The sequence below is a fragment of the Staurois parvus genome, unplaced genomic scaffold (genome assembly GCF_062004578.1).
Source record: "Staurois parvus isolate SC_StPar_1 unplaced genomic scaffold, SC_StPar_1.0 ptg000007l, whole genome shotgun sequence".
In the NCBI taxonomy this organism is placed as follows: domain Eukaryota; kingdom Metazoa; phylum Chordata; class Amphibia; order Anura; family Ranidae; genus Staurois; species Staurois parvus.
Window position 1 is genome coordinate 1,495,074 of NW_028317803.1, and position 18,956 is coordinate 1,514,029.

An 18,956-nucleotide genomic window follows, 5' to 3' on the forward strand; every position below is an offset into this window, starting at 1 on the left:
TAGTAATGGAGGTGATCAGCAACTTATAGTGGGACTGTGATAGTGTGGCAGGCAATCTGACACTGACACTTTGTGGGAATTGACTAACTGACACCGACATCACCAGTGACAGTAATACTGTGAACAGTGCTAATATTATACACTGTCTATTATACACTGTCACTATACTAATGATACTGGCTGGGAAGTGGGTAACATCTAGGGACAATGAAAGGGTTAACAGTGCACCTAACAATGTTTACTGTGTGTAGTGTGTGATGCTTTTAGTGAGCCTGTTTTCAGTCCCTTTGCAGAAAGTAAAAACTGACACATCACTGCTAACAGCACAACTGGGGCAGTGGGCGTGATCACACATTCCCTACCTGGAAATGCTGAATTACTCATATATACAGAACTTTATCCAGCTCAGCAGGGCCAGAAATAGTTAATCTATTACATAAAATACAGTATAATCCATCCAGCCTATATGAACATGTGTGACATTTGTCCAACAAATGTTTTATAAAGAGAACCCTTATTCTATCTGTTTTTTAAATTTACTTCTATGGAGACCTAGCCCACTTTTTCATACTTTGGCATCTAAGTATGCATTTCCTGCACTTTTGCTGCACTGAAAATGAGGACTGCAACCTGTAACATTAGTTTGTATGCTAGTATTTTCCTGCTACAATTGAGCTTTTTAATAGGTTAGCTGAGAATATCAGCATTCATAAAAGTTTTAATACAATACATTTAATGGGAAAAATTTAATAATATGAGAAGTAAAAGGAATCCAAAAGACAGCAAAGACATTTTTTTTATTACATTTGAAGGCAGTAACTTGTTCTTCATTAAACACCGAATGCTAGGAGGTAACAATAGAAATTATATTGATATACACAATGCTTTGTAGATTTATTTTTCCATATAGTAACACATTTTTAAAATTGTAATTAGTTGATTTAAGCAGATTCTGCATTTCATTTTCTTAATGCTTGAAAGAAGCAATAAATATGCATTTCATAGCCTTGGCTAATAAAATGTAACTTTTTGTAATTGAAAATGAATATGTTGGTAAATGTAAAAGCCTCTGAATATGTGAAAGATGAAACTGCAATGCTCTAGAACTGACAGTTGTACATTTTGTATTCAGCAAGTGGAGAAACATCATGTTTAGTCTGCTAAGAAAGAGTATTTTAGTGCTTTATGCAAATGGCATGACCCTCTAGCTGCTACACATTCTTCAACTAGACACCTACCTTCAAAAGTGACAGCAAGCAATAATGTGACAAATGAGCATGCAGCTTGCACATGTGCAACATGCTTTACCTGAAATATTCCAAAATGAATGAATTAAATTAACCTTTGTGACAAGGACACGGCAATCAAAAAAGTCAGTACAGAAGAAAAACAAGTGGCAGTCACAACTAAATTAGGGTGATAATAATACGCAACTCCAGCACACCCTAATAAAATGCTCACTTTACAATGTGCAATAGCAACCTCATTAGAGTATATATATATATATATATATATATATATATACACACACACACACACACAGTATATATGTATGTAGGACGTGGTCAGTACATGCACAGCTGTCACTGGTTAACCTTCCTATTAGCTTTAAAGGAAACACAGGAAATGATGCAGATATGCATTTGTGTTTCCATTGGTGTTATACCTAATTATCTAAATATATTAAGTACATATCAAAACAACTCAAAGTAAGGTACATCTATACTATGTATTAAATAATGTAAGAATTGCCTATCTTATACATTAAGTACATAGTACATTGAATCTTTAACAACTCGTCAAACTCTTCATAAATTCTGGGACATGCAAACTTTATTCCGAACACTACCAAAATCAGTGGAAGGGGGTTAATCTTCAAAATCAGTTCTGGTCATTTTCAAGGCTAATATGCAAGATATTGTCAAAGAAAGGGCATGGGGTGCTGGGCACTGTCCTTGGAAAACTATGGGAAGTGTGTAATATTTGTAATTGGACATCTGAACGACCTCAGATTGAGTAGGGCTAATCTATACAAGCAAAGCTAGTTGAAAAGCCACAAAGAAGAAAATAATGTATCCAGTGAATATGAGTTGCTCACCTGCAGAAATCCTGACCTCTGTTTCAAGAGGTGGATGGGACCCAAACCAAAGTGGTTACCACCAGCCTGATGGGATGCTATGGGAATAGAAAGACAAAGACAAGGATACAAAATGAAATAATCCATAACATGAGTGAAAATAATCTTTGCCTAAATAATTTGCACAATAGTGGCCATTGAATGGTGGCATTGGCAATAAAACCCTAGGCTTAACAGCAAGGTCCTATTTGTAATTCTGTAACTAAACTGATGTGAATACACTTAAAAAGATATACACAAGATGGACACTTTTACAGTATATTATATTTGTTGTCAAGAATCTGGGCTACAATATGGAAAGCTACTCAGACCCTATCACATTTAGATGCTACCTGGATGTCCATTATAAAGGTTTCACACCACTTTAGGACTTGTGTTTAACATTGTGACAAATAAGAAGCGATTCCAATTATTCTGCATGGAAAGTGGCTTGATGAAAAAGCTGTCCTGTTTTACTTCCATTCCAAAAGCATTTGTTCTTTGCTTGTTTTTTCTGTTTCAGATTGCTCAAAGTTTCTGTTTTTTGAATAGTTATAGGACAGAAAAGTTACTCAGGTGAAGTATTTGGATGTCAGTGTTGGCAGCAGGAAAACCTGAAAGGGGGAATAAACCTTTTAGCATCTGCTCAAATTTTTCTGCTGACATTCATACCAAGTAATAGTCTTTCCTTGCAGTTGTGGCATCCCAGCACTGAAATGGCTAGATGTTTGTTTGTGGCAAGGAGGGTTGTGTAAAACACTTTAACTTAGCTCATCATCCACTTCAATTGGGTCATGAACACTAATAGGTCCCTGTAGCCATTTTCCCCTGCTTTCTGGAGCCCAGATATCCTGTAATGTCACCCAGTCTAATGCAGAGGCCAGAAGCTTTCAAAGGATGTGAGGACACCAAGGGATTGTTGGTGTAGCCAAGGATGGTCTCAGTAAAAATTGTATTACCATTCCCTACACTAAAACAGAAATCCATCCTTGAGTGCCTTAATTGTCCCTGACTTTCTTGAGAGTGATCATCCAAAAAGTCTGTTCTAAACTCCCCTCCCCTACGTTCAACAAAAAACAAGATTTGAGATAGAAATAAAGTCAGCAATTTTTCTTACCTTCAATAACTGATCCCTGGGGCTCTGGGGCTTGTGCTGCTTCCTCCCATCCAAAGGATTATTCTACAGTGAAGGTGGGTGAGGTAAGGACCTTACAGATCCAAGTTATTTTATAAAGAAAGAACAAAAGAAAACAAATTGCATTATGTTGAGCTAAATAAAACTAACAGCAAGTGAGTTAGTGAGTAAAAAAAGGAAAGGTTTTGTTAATGTAATACCACTAGGCTACACTTTAAAAAAACTTGTTTTGCCTACTATAAAGGATACGTTTCAAAAGGACATTAACATGTGAAGTGTGGAAGCAAGCTTCACTGAGCCTGCTTATCAAAATGGCTGAACATTTGCTAGCAATACACACAATAGTTTAAAAAGATCAAAACAGAACAATGTGAAGTACATGATTGTATCACAGTTACCCAACTCACTTCACAATAGTGCGTGATCCTAGTAAGCATTTTCAGATTTAGGAAAACACTGGATTTAGGAAACTTTGATATTTATAAACTCAAATGACATCATTTGGTGCCCTACTGGAAATCAATAGAAAGTTTTGGCTTTATGTTGGATAAACTAAGAGGTTGAGGAGGGGTTCAAACCCACTGTCATAGTTTTTTGATTGGTGACATCTGTGTCAAATTGTGTTGATTTCCTTCTGGATTCACATTCCAGAAGGCTGCCAGAAGGTCAAGGCCTTAACCATTGTAAAGATAAAGAGATACAAGTGTAAACACCTGCTGCAGACTCTTAGACTGAAACCTGAGCAGAACCCTCCTATCTCTCTTATATTGTATTGTATTATAACTCTACTGTCTCCCTTTTTTTGTGACGTTCTATGCAAACTGTTTGTGCTAAAAAAGCATGTATAAAAAGCATCATAATCATACAATTATTAAAATGAATATTCCCAAAATGCCCACATGTCTGATGGGCCAATCAAAATTGTGCTTGCCTTCATCCTGTGGCAGTGGCTCAGGTCCTGCCCCCTCCTCAGACTCAGTCTCATGAGACTCCAGTCTAGTGTCCTCTGAAGCCCTCTGATACCTCCCCTTGATTTTTATCTCCTTCTGAGGATGCTGATGAAAGTGTCTCCTCATCCTCAGAAGAAGATAACTCAAGATGGACAATCCTTCTCCACCACAGCCTCAGCAGACAGACCTTATGATTTCTGAGACTTCTTCTGACCAGCTGTAGCTAGAAAGAAGAAGAAGAAAAAAAAAAGGAAAACAATGAATAACCTCAGACCTCTGCTTAAGGTTGGGAAATGGCGATCTCTCCCAGAGCCATTCGCTGAGAACCTTCATAATGGTTCTCTTGGCAAATGTGGACTGCTGCTGGTCAAAGGGGCAGCAGAGAAGAATATGTGGAAACAAAAAGACAAAAACAGAACAAAAAACATTTAAGATGTTTGTGTGCATAAGAACAATAAATATCACCCACCACAAAAAATTAAGAAAGTAGTGTCCAAACAAATCTAGCAAGGTAAAAATTGAACCACACACACACACTTCTCTCTCTCATTAGAACAAGATGAAGGTTAATGAAGATTTATAGATGGCTTCTTTTTTGTTGTATTTTCTTTTATCAATATTCATAACATTCATTACAGATGGGGATTTGTTCTTATTATGCTTACACAAATATGCAGACACCTCATAAACACGTGTACAGCATAAAGAAAAGAAATAAAACAAAATACAGCATTTTAATACAAAAAAACTCCTCCCCACAAAAAAGGAGAAAAAACACTGAATATCTAAATTGCTTACATATGTACAGTCAAAATTTTCCAAATTGGAAATAATATGAATATCTGACAAAATATTAATGCTCTTACAAGGTTAAGCATGTTAAAGTCACTGTACCTACATTTTGAAATAAATTGAGCATGTCACATTTGCTAAAATTAAGTTTAGACCAGGGATGCTGAGCTTGGGCACTTGGGCATCTCCATAACATGGCACATTTATATATAAAAAAAAAGCATTAGCACAGCCAAGTTGCAGAAAAAATGAGCGCAGTATGACTATTTAGATTCTGAGCATGTGATTTAGAACATAAATGGCTTTCTTTCAAAGAATGGTGTGTTTGAATTCAGGTATATTTTTTGCACAGTTTGTATATGTATTTCATCTTTTCTTGAGCTAACACTGGATATTGTAGAGAAAACATAAAGTACTACAGCAGCCCTTAAAAAGTAATTTTATATATATTAGCACCAGCTTAGAGCTGCTAAGGCTCTATAAGTTTGTGTACAACTACAGACCTTGTTCTTAAATATGGGACAACTATGGAGCAGCCGCTGTAAAGCTTCGATAAGTTCCAGGATGCTTGTTTTTACACAATTGCAGAACCTCTGTAGTTACAGCACTTGTGAAATTGCTTTAATAAATCAGCGTCTATGTGTCAATGTGAGTCTGCTCTTTGCAATTGCAACACATCATGTCTCTAATTTGGTTCTACTGATTAAGGCTATTTAGTTCCACAACAATAGTATGCCCAGTATGCTTTACATTTGACAATCCCTGATCTGGAAAAGCCGAGTGGATAGATAAACAGCTTGCACAATGCTGAACTGCCTCACTCTCAGTTATCTATTACTCACTTCTTTGTGCAAGTGACAAGATGACAATTGTACTGTCATCCAGCAGGTGTGCCTACAAATGTATCTTCTGCTCTTTTCAGCAGCCAGATCATTTACTAAACACAATGAAGTCTATATTTTGCATGCAACAGCAATGAAACAAATAATATATATATATATATATGTATATAAATATATATCATGGGCGGACTGACAACTCATGGGGCCCCCGGGCAATAAGGGATCATGGGGCCCCTGTGTCCTTGCCCAAACTAAAAAAAGCCTATGAAAAAGGTACCAGGGGCATCTCATGTGGCCCCCTACTGAGCCTGGGCCCTCGGGCAGAGCCCGAGTTTCCAAATGGTCAGTCTATATATATATATACACACACCGCTCAAAAAAATGAAAACAGATGAAATCTCAATGGGGAAAAATATCATGCTGAATATCTATTGGAACGTAAGGATGCCCCATCGTTTGATGGAAATGAAAATTATCAACCTACAGAGGACTGAATTCAAAGACACCCCGAAAATCAAAGTGAAAAAATGATGCAGCAGGCTAGTCCATTTTGTTGAAATTTCATTGCAGCAACTCAGAATGGTACTAAGTAGTTTGTATGGTCCCCACGTGCTTGTATGTATCCCGGACAGTGTCGGGGCATGCTCCCAATGAGATGATGGATGTTGTCCTGGGGTATTTCCTCCCAGATCTGGACCAGGGCATCACTGAACTCATGGACAGTCTGGGGCGCAACCTGGTGGCATCGGATGAACCAAAACATAACCCAGAAGTGTTCTATTGAATTTATGTCAGGAGAGTATGGAGGCCATTCAATTATATACATTTCTTCATTCTCCAGGAACTGCTTGCATACTCTCACCACATGAGGCTGGGCATTGTCAAGCATAGGGTCCGACAATGGGTCCAAGGATTTAATCTCAATACCTAATTGCAGTCAGGGTGCCATTGTCTAGCCTATAGAGGTCTGTGTGTCCCTCCATGGATATGCCTCCCCAGACCATCACTAACCCACCACCAAAACAGTCATGCTGAACGATGTTACAGGCAGTATAATGTTCGCCACCATTCCACGTCTATCACATGTGCTCAGGGTGAACCAGCTCTCATGTGCAAAAAGCACAGGGAGCCAGTGGTGGACCTGCCAATTCTGGTGTTCAACGGCAAATGCCAATTGAGCACAGGACCCACTAGAGGACATTGGGCCCTTAGGCCATCCTCATGAAGTCTGTTTGATTGTTTGGTCAGAGACATTCACACAAGTGGCCTTCTGGAGGTCATTTTGTAGGGCTCTGGCAGTGCTTTAACTTTATGCTATACTCTGATTAAAAAGTGTCCTTTTAATTTTTTGAGCAGTGTATATATATTATACTTGTATATACTGTATATTAAACCCAAGCTTAAGTCATTCATGATGCAAGTCTTACCCTCAGCACTAAAATGCTTTCAAATAACTTCAATAAATATGATATGAATGAGGACGTTCAGTGGGAGTGGTGGAATGCATTGTGAAGTTGGTTAATTACCAGCCTGTTTAGCCACTTGAATACTGCTGAGGGATCTTACCAAAAGCTCTTGCTGGAAAGTGTGCAGGAGGAATAAACAATGAAGGAGCAGACAGAGGTGTTCAGGGAAGATGCAAACAATCTGTTTTGAGTCTTGCGCTGGCAATAGGGGGTCAAAAACCTCTGTTGAATGTGGAAACACCAGAGGGGGTCACGGAGAGCACAGCAGCACTGTACTTTATGGGTGTTTAAGAACTGAGCACTTCTATGCCCGATGAACTGTTATCTTTAGATGTATACATTTTATGGTGTCATTCATATTTATTGAAGGTATTTATTTGCACGCATTATAGCTCTGTGGGTAAGACTTGCATCATATGTCTAGTGAGCATAGGCCACTTGTGAATATCAGCTACAGGGGATTTGTTTTTTGTTTTTCGTTTTTGCATCATAGGAAGTGTTGAGGGATTCATCATTGATAGAGGATTGAGTGGGTTTTTTGAGTAACATTCAAGTCATTTATGGTTTAATAAATTGGTGAACTAGCCCTGCCCATAGCAACCAAATACTAACAATGCACCTCATGGACTCTGCCTTCATGGACCTTGCACTGTGGCCATGTGATTTAGAAGGGCCAATCTTATTTATAAAAATGTCAGGGTTCATAATAGCTTTTGTTCAGTTTGTGTTTACTTAAACATAAATTAGTGAGGGAAAGATCACAGACTGCAGAGAAAGCTACATTCTAATACTGGTATTGATTGCTGAAAATGTCTGTCTGTGTTTACTCAGAGTCATTGGCATGCTAACAGTGTGCTTTACAGTCCTATAGCAGATTAGGGAGAGATAACAGAGTGTTTCCAGGGAAAGTTGAATGCTTCTAGCTATTGCAGAAAAAAAAATCTATATTTACACTGAGTCACAGACACAGTCAGGGGAATTCATAATGGGTGTCTATGACAAATGACAGTGAGGATGACAGATTCATGTATCTGGTGGGAATAGCTTCCTCCCAACTCTGAAACTTTCAAACAGACAGAGCTGTAGCTGAGGATTTTTTTCAACTGTGGGATTCAAAGACACTAGTTCCCTATAAGGTCCACTCTTTGTAAGTGACAACAGGAAGATCCACAGGGGCCTGTGAGATGTGAAGTCGGCAGCATCCGTAACAACTTGTGACAGGTGAGGAAGGGAGGTGTTAGTGGGGGCACACATGGTGATCTGCTACATAGCCTACAGAGACAGGCACTTTGCCTTCCCCCTTGTTCACCGACTTACAGTTGGTCTTAGTTACCTCCAGTTTTATATCTATGAACTGGAGGTAATTACTATTGCATTTGGTGCACTAATATTGCCACATTGTATTAAAAACTATCTGAATCTCTTGCATATGTTGGTAAACTACTGAAATTGGCAGGAGGGATTTTTGAATCTGGTGCAGGCCATTTATAGGTTGATACCACCAGAAAAGTGTCAGTAGTGCTTAAGTGAATTTTTCCAACTGTGTTCTGCACACTCTTATAGCAAATTTAGGAGCGATCACAGAGTGTTTACAGGAAGAGTTAGATACTGCTGATTGTTGTTGAAAATACCTTGAGTTACAGACTCACTGAGAAGAATTAAATAAAGTTGGTACAATACATTTTAATGGAATGACCCTTTAAATGGCTTGCGCGTAATTCAGAAAACCCTTCTGACAGTTTAGTTTAGGAGATCCCCACATTTGACAGATTTAGGTAGTTATCATTATTTGCTACTTTATGAATCTGTTCCTTTAGTTGCACAAATTCAAAATAATGGACATTAAGACCAACTCAGATTAGGGCAATTTGTGCATCCTCTTGCACAGGGCTTCCCTGGTTCTTATGAAGCCAGTGGCTGCTGGTGTCATAACAACTAATGACAAATTCCTAACCACATTCAGCTACCAGTCAGGAGATCCTCTGGATGACAGGTGAAAGTTAACAAAAGCGAGGGAATGCTGGCTGACATCATTACCCAAACATGACAGTGGACATTTTTGGACAATGATGCCAGACGGTATCCCCACCCTTTGTTTACTTTCACCTATCAGCTGGGAGTCTGTTGGCTGGCAGCAGAATGGATCCAGGGATGATGAGATGTTATGACATTGTTGGCTGCACAGCCAGCATTGTCCTAATTAGCAGGGATCTGAACATGTATTGAAGATGAAGTATGGACATTACAGCCTCAGTTCCTCTCCCCTCCATGTGACAGATTCATGCACCTGTTCCTGGAAGGTACATGAAACTGTTGCCTATACTGACACTTGGTGTGCAGAAGTGTAATGGGATTCTAAAGAGTGTCTGTAGCACTCTCAATGAATTCCAGGGACTGTGTTTTGCACACTCTTATTGCGTTTGAAAGCAATTACAGAGTGTTTTCAGGGGGATATACCTTTGTGTGCATGTCAGCAACAACTCCACTTGCTGTTTGGATCCTACACTTCCTTTTTGATATTTGTCTTTTATTGTTTTCAGATTTTTCCAATTTAGTTTTGTGTTGGGGATGAGTGTTTAATTATATTGGGGAACTTTCTGCAATGAAATACTGCATGCACTACACTATAATGCTGATTTTTTATTAAAAGCTGTCTGGGATGAGTAATGTTGACAAGTGGCCCAGCCAAATGATTAAAGAATGTTCCCACACACAATATATTATTTAGAGGTCTTTTTCAGTGAAATAAATATACTCTTATGTTGATATCCTGATTTAGAAATGGCTGGTGTGAGTCCTTGCTGACAAAATGTCAAAGAGTGCACATACTTAGAATATTTTGGAGTCTTTTTCACTGAAATACATACACTTCTAGGTTGCATAGATACATAGCTAGGCTGAAAAAAGACACAAGTCTGTATAGTTCAACCAATAGTAACTAATTAATGAATAAATACATGATTTAAAACCTCCATCAACACAACCATATTCCCATGGTTGATTCAGAAGAAGTCAAAATCTTTAAAGCAAGTTTCAATTGGTTTCAACAGGGGAAAAAAATATCCATCCTGATCTTTTAAGGCAACCAGATAATTGCTGGATCAACAATCTCTGGTGTTCATACTTAAAAATGTTAAAGCCTAAATTTGGTCAAAATAAAAAAAATCAGAAAAGGGGACACTATTTCCTGTTAATGTGCTTGGCCCCTTACTCTGTTGGCTTCTGATTTCCTTAAAATTTTCCTCCCTTAATCCCCTTACCCTTACTGCAGTAATGTGGCAGGGGTTAATAGAACTGGAGGAGCTGTAATTTGCACTCTTCAAGAATGTCGGCTATGCCCGCCCGACTTCTCCATGCATAGAAGCCGGTACTATAGCTTCTATGAATGAAATTTAATAATCTAAGGTTATTTACGTGAGTAACCCTGTTAAAGTTCTTGCTGAGTTTCAAAAAAGGCGTTCCTATCTATACAAAACTGATATAACTTTCTCTCTGGACCTGGTCAATTCCTTGCTCTCGGGCCTAGATATGCCCAAACTATCAGAGGCAGATCGGGAACTAATAGAACAACTTGTCACTGTTGAGGAGGTCACAAAAGCCATAAAGACACTTAAACACCATAAACACCCAGACCCTGATGGCTTCCCAGCCACATACTATAAAAAATTTGTAGATATCCTAGCCCCCTTAATAACCAATACCTCCAATGTCCTACTAAAGTAACACTCTTTTGGTCATAACACACTGACAGCAATTATTTCCATGATACCAAAACCAAATACCGATCATGCCACCTGGTCTAACTATAGACCAATACCCCTGTTTAACTTAGATGTCGAGATACTAGCAAAAATCCTGGCCCTTAGATGTAACCTGCTCATAGGAAGTTTGATTCATAAAGACCAAGTAGGTTTTATACCTCATCTGCAAGCCAGCAATAATATTAGGAGGGTGATTTTGCTTCAGCACATAGCTCATTCATGTCGGATACTCCTACACCTACTTTCACTTGACATCAAAAAAGCTTTTGACTCTGTCTCATTGTCTACTTACAATACTTTGGCCCCGATTTCCTACACTAGATTTTCTTTATATAATTACCTTCAGGCATATGTTAAATACTCTGGATTCTATTCTAAACTGTTTCCCATACAACGAGGTACAAGATAGGGTTGCCCGTTATCCCCTTTGATTTTTGCCCTTGCTATAGAAGCCCTTGTCCTATTAATCTGAACCGATCCTAACATTAAAGGTTTAGAAATAGCTTCTTCCCATCATAAACTCTGCTTATTTGCAGCTGATGAACTATTATTTGTCACATCCTCTAGTGTAATGCTCATGAATCTCCTCAAACTACTATATAGCTTTGCTACGATATCAGGCTTGGAGGTAAACCAACATAAATCTAAAACCTTCAATGTGGCACTATCTGAAGAGTGTCTTTCCATTCCAATGGACTACCTCCGCGCTTCCATATTTAGGTATCAAGCTTGCATCCTGCTCTTCCCACCTCTTCCGTACCAATTATCCTCCCATGCTATGAATGACAGATTGCAAAAGATAGCAGGATCAACTCCAAAAAATTCTTCAAATATATTAATAGTAAAAAGGTCCAGTCCAAGCATGTAGGCCCTTTAGAAAATCATCTAGAGTGGGTGACTGGGGACAAAGAAGGTAAATGTATTAAATACCTTCTTCAACTCTGTGTATACAAAGGAGCATGGGGGAGCTCTTGTCCATAATGGGCATAGTATTGACACAGCTCCAGATGATCCACATTGGCTCACAATTGATATGATCCAAAAATATTTAGACAGAATAAAGTTGAATAAAGCACCTGGACCGGATGGCATACACCCACGGGTCCTTAAAGAATTGAGCTCTGTCATTTCAAAGCCATTGTTTTTAATTTTTAGGGACTATTTAATGACTGGCATAGTACCACTGGATTGGCATAAGGCCAATGTGGTGCCAATATTTAAAAAGGGGTCAAAATCTTTACCAAGTAATTATAGACCTGTTAGTTTAACTAGTTGGGAAGATACTGGAGAGTTCAATAAAAGACCACATAGATGATTTCTTGCTGGAAAAAAAAATATGTTAAGCAATAGACAGCATGGGTTCATGAAAGACAGAAGTTGTCAAACAAATCTTATTTCTTTTTATGAGGAGGTGAGCAAAACTTTGGACAGAGGGGTGGTGGTGGACGTGGTATATTTGGATTTTGCAAAAGTGTTTGACACAGTTCCCCACACATGGCTAATGTGTAAGGTAAAGTCTACAGGCTTGGAAAAATCCATATGTAAATGGATAGAAAACTGGCTAAAAGATCGTATTCAGAGAGTAGTGGTTAATGATTCATACTCAGAACGGTATGGTATTAAATGATACCATTAAAAATACCATTTCAGTTTTTGCAGATGGCACAAAGCGGTGCAGTGGAATAATGTACTTACAGGATGTCTCCAATTTACAATCCGCCCTCAATGCATTGTTTAATTGGGCAACTATGTGGCAAATGAGGTTTAATGTTGATAAATGTAAGGTTATGCAATTGAGGGCTAAGAATATGCATGCATCATATCAGGGGCGGACTGACCATTTGGAAACTCGGGCACTGCCCGAGGGTCCGGGGTCAGTAGGGGTCCCCATGAGATGCATACAAAAAAAGAGAGGTTGTGAAAAGAAATTCACAAAGAAAGCGGCTACATTATGAACAGAATGTGATACTCAGAAAAATTTCCAAAAATTATGCTTTATTACACATACAAATTTGACATATGGGCAATCGCCCTGGTTTACCATCACCTCAGTATGAGACAATACACACAGACCTAAAACCATATAAAATGACACCAGTACCGGTCTAAATACCTGTGCAAAAAGGACAATGACTACAAGAGTCTAAAGTCCCTGTGGCACTGGCGCATAGGTGAACACTTCCCAAAGGAGGTGTATACAAAAAATTATACCATAGGTATACCATAACACGTGTTATAAATATGTAGACTATGCTACTACCAGAGTGGTTATATCCCAAACAGGGAGTTTCAAAAAATTATACCATAGATATAAATATCACATGTATGCAGTACGGCAAGCACAGTATGCGTCAAAAAGAAGGCATGCCTCAAGGCCTATATGAAACAAAACATAAATGTCATGTAAATAATGCAGTACATTCCTATGCCGGCACAAGTGGTTGGGGCCCATTCATCTGTGATTATTACCAGCTGTTTCCTAGGGCTCTTGAAAAAATATGCCCCATTTTTACCAGGATGGAAGGGTAGATGCATAAAGCAGCGCACTGCTTGAAATGGTTTCTTCACCACTATATGTGGACTACATACCACTTTCTGTGAGAAAAACAAGACACATCCCAATAGATCTTCTGCCTGTTGAAATGCATGTGGTATATCTTGTTTCCTATACAAGGCACCATGATGTCCCCATCCTGTAGTGAAACAGACAATATGTGGAAAGTCACTGAAAGAGCTTACACTCTATATAGGATATATAGGTCATATATGTCACATAGGACCATATATCTAGTGTCCCGCAACAGTCCACTCACCACCTGTGCAATGGATAATAGGAGAGGAAAGAATATCCTTCATAGGTACTGCCATACAAGGCCAAAGAGGCCAGGGAGCCACCGCTGACATCCGCCGATATACCGCGGGCTCCAGCCTCTTCTCGGCGCCTGTGCTGCCTAGGCTTGCCTCATGGCATGTGAAAATGGCTTCCTCCTTGTAGGTCAGCGTGCGCTCCACCTAATGCGCATGACCGGAAGTGACGTATCTGACGTATGACGTCAACGCGTTTCGCCGATGGGCGTATCTCACTCAGCTTGGTCCTGACGAAGCTGAGTGAGATACGCCCATCGGCGAAACGCATTGACGTCATACGTCAGATACGTCACTTCCGGTCATGCGCATTAGGTGGAACGCACGCTGACCTACAAGGAGGAAGCCATTTTCACATGCCATGAGGCAAGCCTAGGCAGCACAGGCGCCGAGAAGAGGCTGGAGCCCGCGGTATATCGGCGGATGTCAGCGGTGGCTCCCTGGCCTCTTTGGCCTTGTATGGCAGTACCTATGAAGGATATTCTTTCCTCTCCTATTATCCATTGCACAGGTGGAGAGTGGACTGTTGCGGGACACTAGATATATGGTCCTATGTGACATATATGACCTATATATCCTATATAGAGTGTAAGCTCTTTCAGTGACTTTCCACATATTGTCTGTTTCACTACAGGATGGGGACATCATGGTGCCTTGTATAGAAAACAAGATATACCACATGCATTTCAACAGGCAGAAGATCTATTGGGATGTGTCTTGTTTTTCTCACAGAAAGTGGTATGTAGTCCACATATAGTGGTGAAGAAACCATTTCAAGCAGTGCGCTGCTTTATGCATCTACCCTTCCATCCTGATAAAAATGGGGCATATTTTTTCAAGAGCCCTAGGAAACAGCTGGTAATAATCACAGATGAATGGGCCCCAACCACTTGTGCCGGCATAGGAATGTACTGCATTATTTACATGACATTTATGTTTTGTTTCATATAGGCCTTGAGGCATGCCTTCTTTTTGACGCATACTGTGCTTGCCGTACTGCATACATGTGATATTTATATCTATGGTATAATTTTTTGAAACTCCCTGTTTGGGATATAACCACTCTGGTAGTAGCATAGTCTACATATTTATAACACGTGTTATGGTATACCTATGGTATAATTTTTTGTATACACCTCCTTTGGGAAGTGTTCACCTATGCGCCAGTGCCACAGGGACTTTAGACTCTTGTAGTCATTGTCCTTTTTGCACAGGTATTTAGACCGGTACTGGTGTCATTTTATATGGTTTTAGGTCTGTGTGTATTGTCTCATACTGAGGTGATGGTAAACCAGGGCGATTGCCCATATGTCAAATTTGTATGTGTAATAAAGCATAATTTTTGGAAATTTTTCTGAGTATCACATTCTGTTCATAATGTAGCCGCTTTCTTTGTGAATTTCTTTTCACAGCCTCTCTTTTTTTGTATGCCTTTTTTGGCTACTGAATGGAGACCATTTACTGGGTGATACGGTAATTTATTGTACGACCTCTTAATAACTTTCTTTAACAAAAGTCCCCATGAGATGCCCCTGGTAACTTTTTCATAGGCTTTTTTGAGTTTGGGCAAGAACACAGGGGCCCCATAAACCCCTATTGTCTGGGGGCCCCATGTGTTGTCAGTCCGCCCCTGCATCATACACACTGGGGGGGGGTACACCTGGGGAAATCAATGGTGGAGAAGGATCTGGGAGTTCTGGTATATCACAAGCTTAATAATGGCATGCAATGCCATGCTGTAGTTTCTAAAGCAAGCAAAATCCTCTCTTGTATTAAAAGAGGTGTAGACTCCAGAGAGAGAGATATAATTTTATCCCTGTACAAATCATTAGTAACACCTCATCTGGAATATGCAGTTCAATTTTGGGCACCAATTCACAAAAAACATTGGGGAACTGGAGAATGTACAGAGAAGGTCAACCAAACTGATAAGAGGCATGGAGGAGCTCAGCTATGAGGAAAGAATAGAGGAACTGAATTTGTTCTCTCTTGAGAAGAGGAGATTAAGGAGGGATATGATCAACATGTATAAATACATCCGTGGTTCATATAGTGAACTCGGTGTAGAGTTATTCACCTTGAGGTCATCATAGAGGAAAAGGGGGCACTCTTTACGTCTGGAGGAAAATACATATAATCTCCAAAAACGGAAGGGATTCTTCGCAGTAAGAGTTGTGAAAATGTGGAATAGACTCCCTCAAGAGTTGGTCAGCTCAGTGGATTGCTTTAAATAAGGCCTGGATTCTTTCTTGGATACACAGAATATAACTGGATACTAACATTTATAGGTAAGGTTGATCCAGGGAATATCTGATTGCCTCTCAGGGGATGAGGAAGGAATTTTTCTTTTTTTTTTTTCCCCTGCAGGAGCAAATTTAATCATGCTTTGCTGTTTTTTTTCGCCCTCCACTGAATCAATGTGGGTGTAGGATTCTAACTTTTTTTTATTTTAATGGTTGAATTGGGTGGACTTTTGTCTTTTTTCAGCCAGCCTATCTATGTAACTTTGTAGCTATCTCATTTATCTTCCCTCTTGGCTTGTACGTATCACAGCTGTCAAACTGACCCTCCTACCTAAGATTCTGTATTTGTTTAGAGTCCTTCTTATAGCAGTTCCTTCCTATTTTTTTCCGAGCCCTTCAAACCCGTGTTCATAAATATATCTGGGGCTGCACAAAACCTAGAGTTCTGAAAGTAATACTATTAAGGAGCAGACTTCAATGTGGTGTAGGGGTCCCTGATTTTCATAAGTACTATCAAGCAGCCAAATTAGCTCAGATCATCTTATATCATGCTACTAATGAAATCCCATTATGGGTGGGACTGGAGGCAGTGGATTTATATCCATTGTCTATTGCTAACCTACTCTAGCTGTTTTACTCCGAACATGAATCCATCACCAACCCAATAACACAACATTCCCTTGTCGTATGGGATAAACTTAAGGGCCATTTCAAGCTGTTGTCCCCCCATGTTTCTTTACTCTCATTTTATGATAAACCAGCCTTTTACCCAACTTACTCCAATCCAGCTTCTTTTTGAATTTGGTGAAAGCTTGGTTTAAGTGAAAGACCTCACAATGGATACAGGTCTGAAAACGTCCTCTTCCCTCCAGGAACAAACTTACCTTCCACCCAATGAACATTTTAATTTCCTCCAAATCACCCATTTTTTCCTGAGATATACACATTTACAATCTTCCCTTTCTAGTTTGACCCTCTTTGAGAGCATATGTAACTCAAATCCTCATGTACCAGGAATTATCTCTAAACTGTACACTCATTTCTCTAATCCATCCTTCACTATACCCTCCTACACTACAAAATGGACTACAGACCTGGAGATATCTCTGGAAAGAGAGGATTAGGATGATAATTGGGCAGCAACCAAATCTTCTTCCACTAATATCTTAGCGCTTGAAACAAATTATAAAGTTCTCGTGCATTGGTACTTGGTCCTGGTAAGGATATCTAAATTTGTACCTGGCTATCCCTCCTTGTGCTTTTGGAGCTGTGGGCACACATCTTCATATTTGGTGGACTTGCCCGCTCATAAAGCTTTTTTAGATTGAGACCTTCCACATGGCTTGCACCCTGACCAATACTTCTCTAGAGCCAGACCCCATCCTAGCTTTGCTAAATCATACTACCAAGTGCAGTTGTTACTCCAACTTATGACAGCAGCTAAACAAACAATTATGTGAGCATGGAAGTCTCTGACATTATGCACTCTTGAGACCAGAAATAGAATCACCCAAGCTATGAAACACATCAAAATAGAGGTGACTATTCAAGATAGGATTCCTAAGCATCTAAACATTTGGCAACCATAGGTGGATAGTATCCTACCCCTGGGTTTTGACAAATCCCTCCTGGAACCTTGATTCCTTTGTACCCCATATTCATTGCATGTTGAATCCTGAGTGTGTCTGGGGCGGTGGACTCTCTCCCCTACTTTCCTCTTCTTTCCTTTCCCTTCATCTCTTACCACATGTATATGTTTTTTTATTTTTATTGATCTGCCTCATGCACTTCACACTTATTTTGAATGCAATTACTCTATGGTACCTGAATCTTTTGATTATTTCGCTTTGTTATTTTTGGCGTGCTGTCTATATTTTATTTGCACTTTTGTATCACTCTTTGGAACCACTGATGACTTTTGATTCTCTCATGCAACTGACTTATGTTACATATCACTGTACTTTGGATACTAATTTTGCCAAACATATATTGTCTTGAAATGTGGTTATACATTTGCTATAACTTGTTTAATACCAATAAAAAAGATTGTACAAGAAAAGATAAAATGGTATGGTTTCCACCTCAAAATCCAAACCAGACATTTATCCAGTAACAAGGGTCTGGTATAGCTTTAAAAGGGGACTCTGTGTTGCTTTGTGCAAACAGAAACAGGATGACTGAGAACTGTAATTTAGCTGGAATAGTTTTTTTCCCCTAAATGTCACTTTTGCAAGAGTACATTGTACAGGTGCAACACTTCTTGTGCGGGTCTGTAGCATCAGCCAAGTATGTTATTTAAAAGGAATTGTGTATTTTAATGTGTTGCTTTAAGCCCTTTTTTTTTACACCTGCTCCGTTCTGAAAAATATTTTTTTTATTATTTTTGCATTGGCTCATGTTCCCCATGACAGTGTTCACTTACCCATGTCTTTTTTTTTAAACAAACATTTGCAAAGTGGCCTTTAAAGGACCATGAAAATATAATTTGGCTCTCATGGACTTCAATGGGGTTCATGTAGTATGTTTGGGGATATTGGATTTATAGACCTCCCACAAGCTAAACCCAGGGCAGTTTTCTCTTCAATATTCCACACTCTACATAACATCCATTGCTTGTTGTGGTACAAAAATTATGTCACCAGCTCTGGACTGGGACAAAAAATTTAGACTGATCAGCCAATTTCCGGGGGCGGGGGAGGTTGGGGTGCAAGGGCATTCGTGGGTGCAGTTGGTGACGGAATGAGGGAATAATATTCACTGAGTCAGTCCTCCGCACTGTAATATAA

At 39.3% G+C, this 18,956-nt stretch overlaps 1 long non-coding RNA gene across 1 annotated transcript in view; it reads right to left on the minus strand.

Moving 5' to 3' along the window:
• Positions 1–778: 778 nt before the first annotated feature.
• LOC149474279 (uncharacterized) overlaps positions 779–18,956 on the minus strand; it is a 28,505-nt gene continuing 10,327 nt past the window's right edge. The window contains exons 2-4 of the long non-coding RNA XR_016311478.1: positions 3,234–3,324; positions 2,099–2,175; positions 779–844 (exon numbers count right to left, since the gene is read on the minus strand). This is a non-coding gene — a long non-coding RNA (uncharacterized LOC149474279). The remainder of the gene's footprint in view (positions 845–2,098; positions 2,176–3,233; positions 3,325–18,956) is intronic.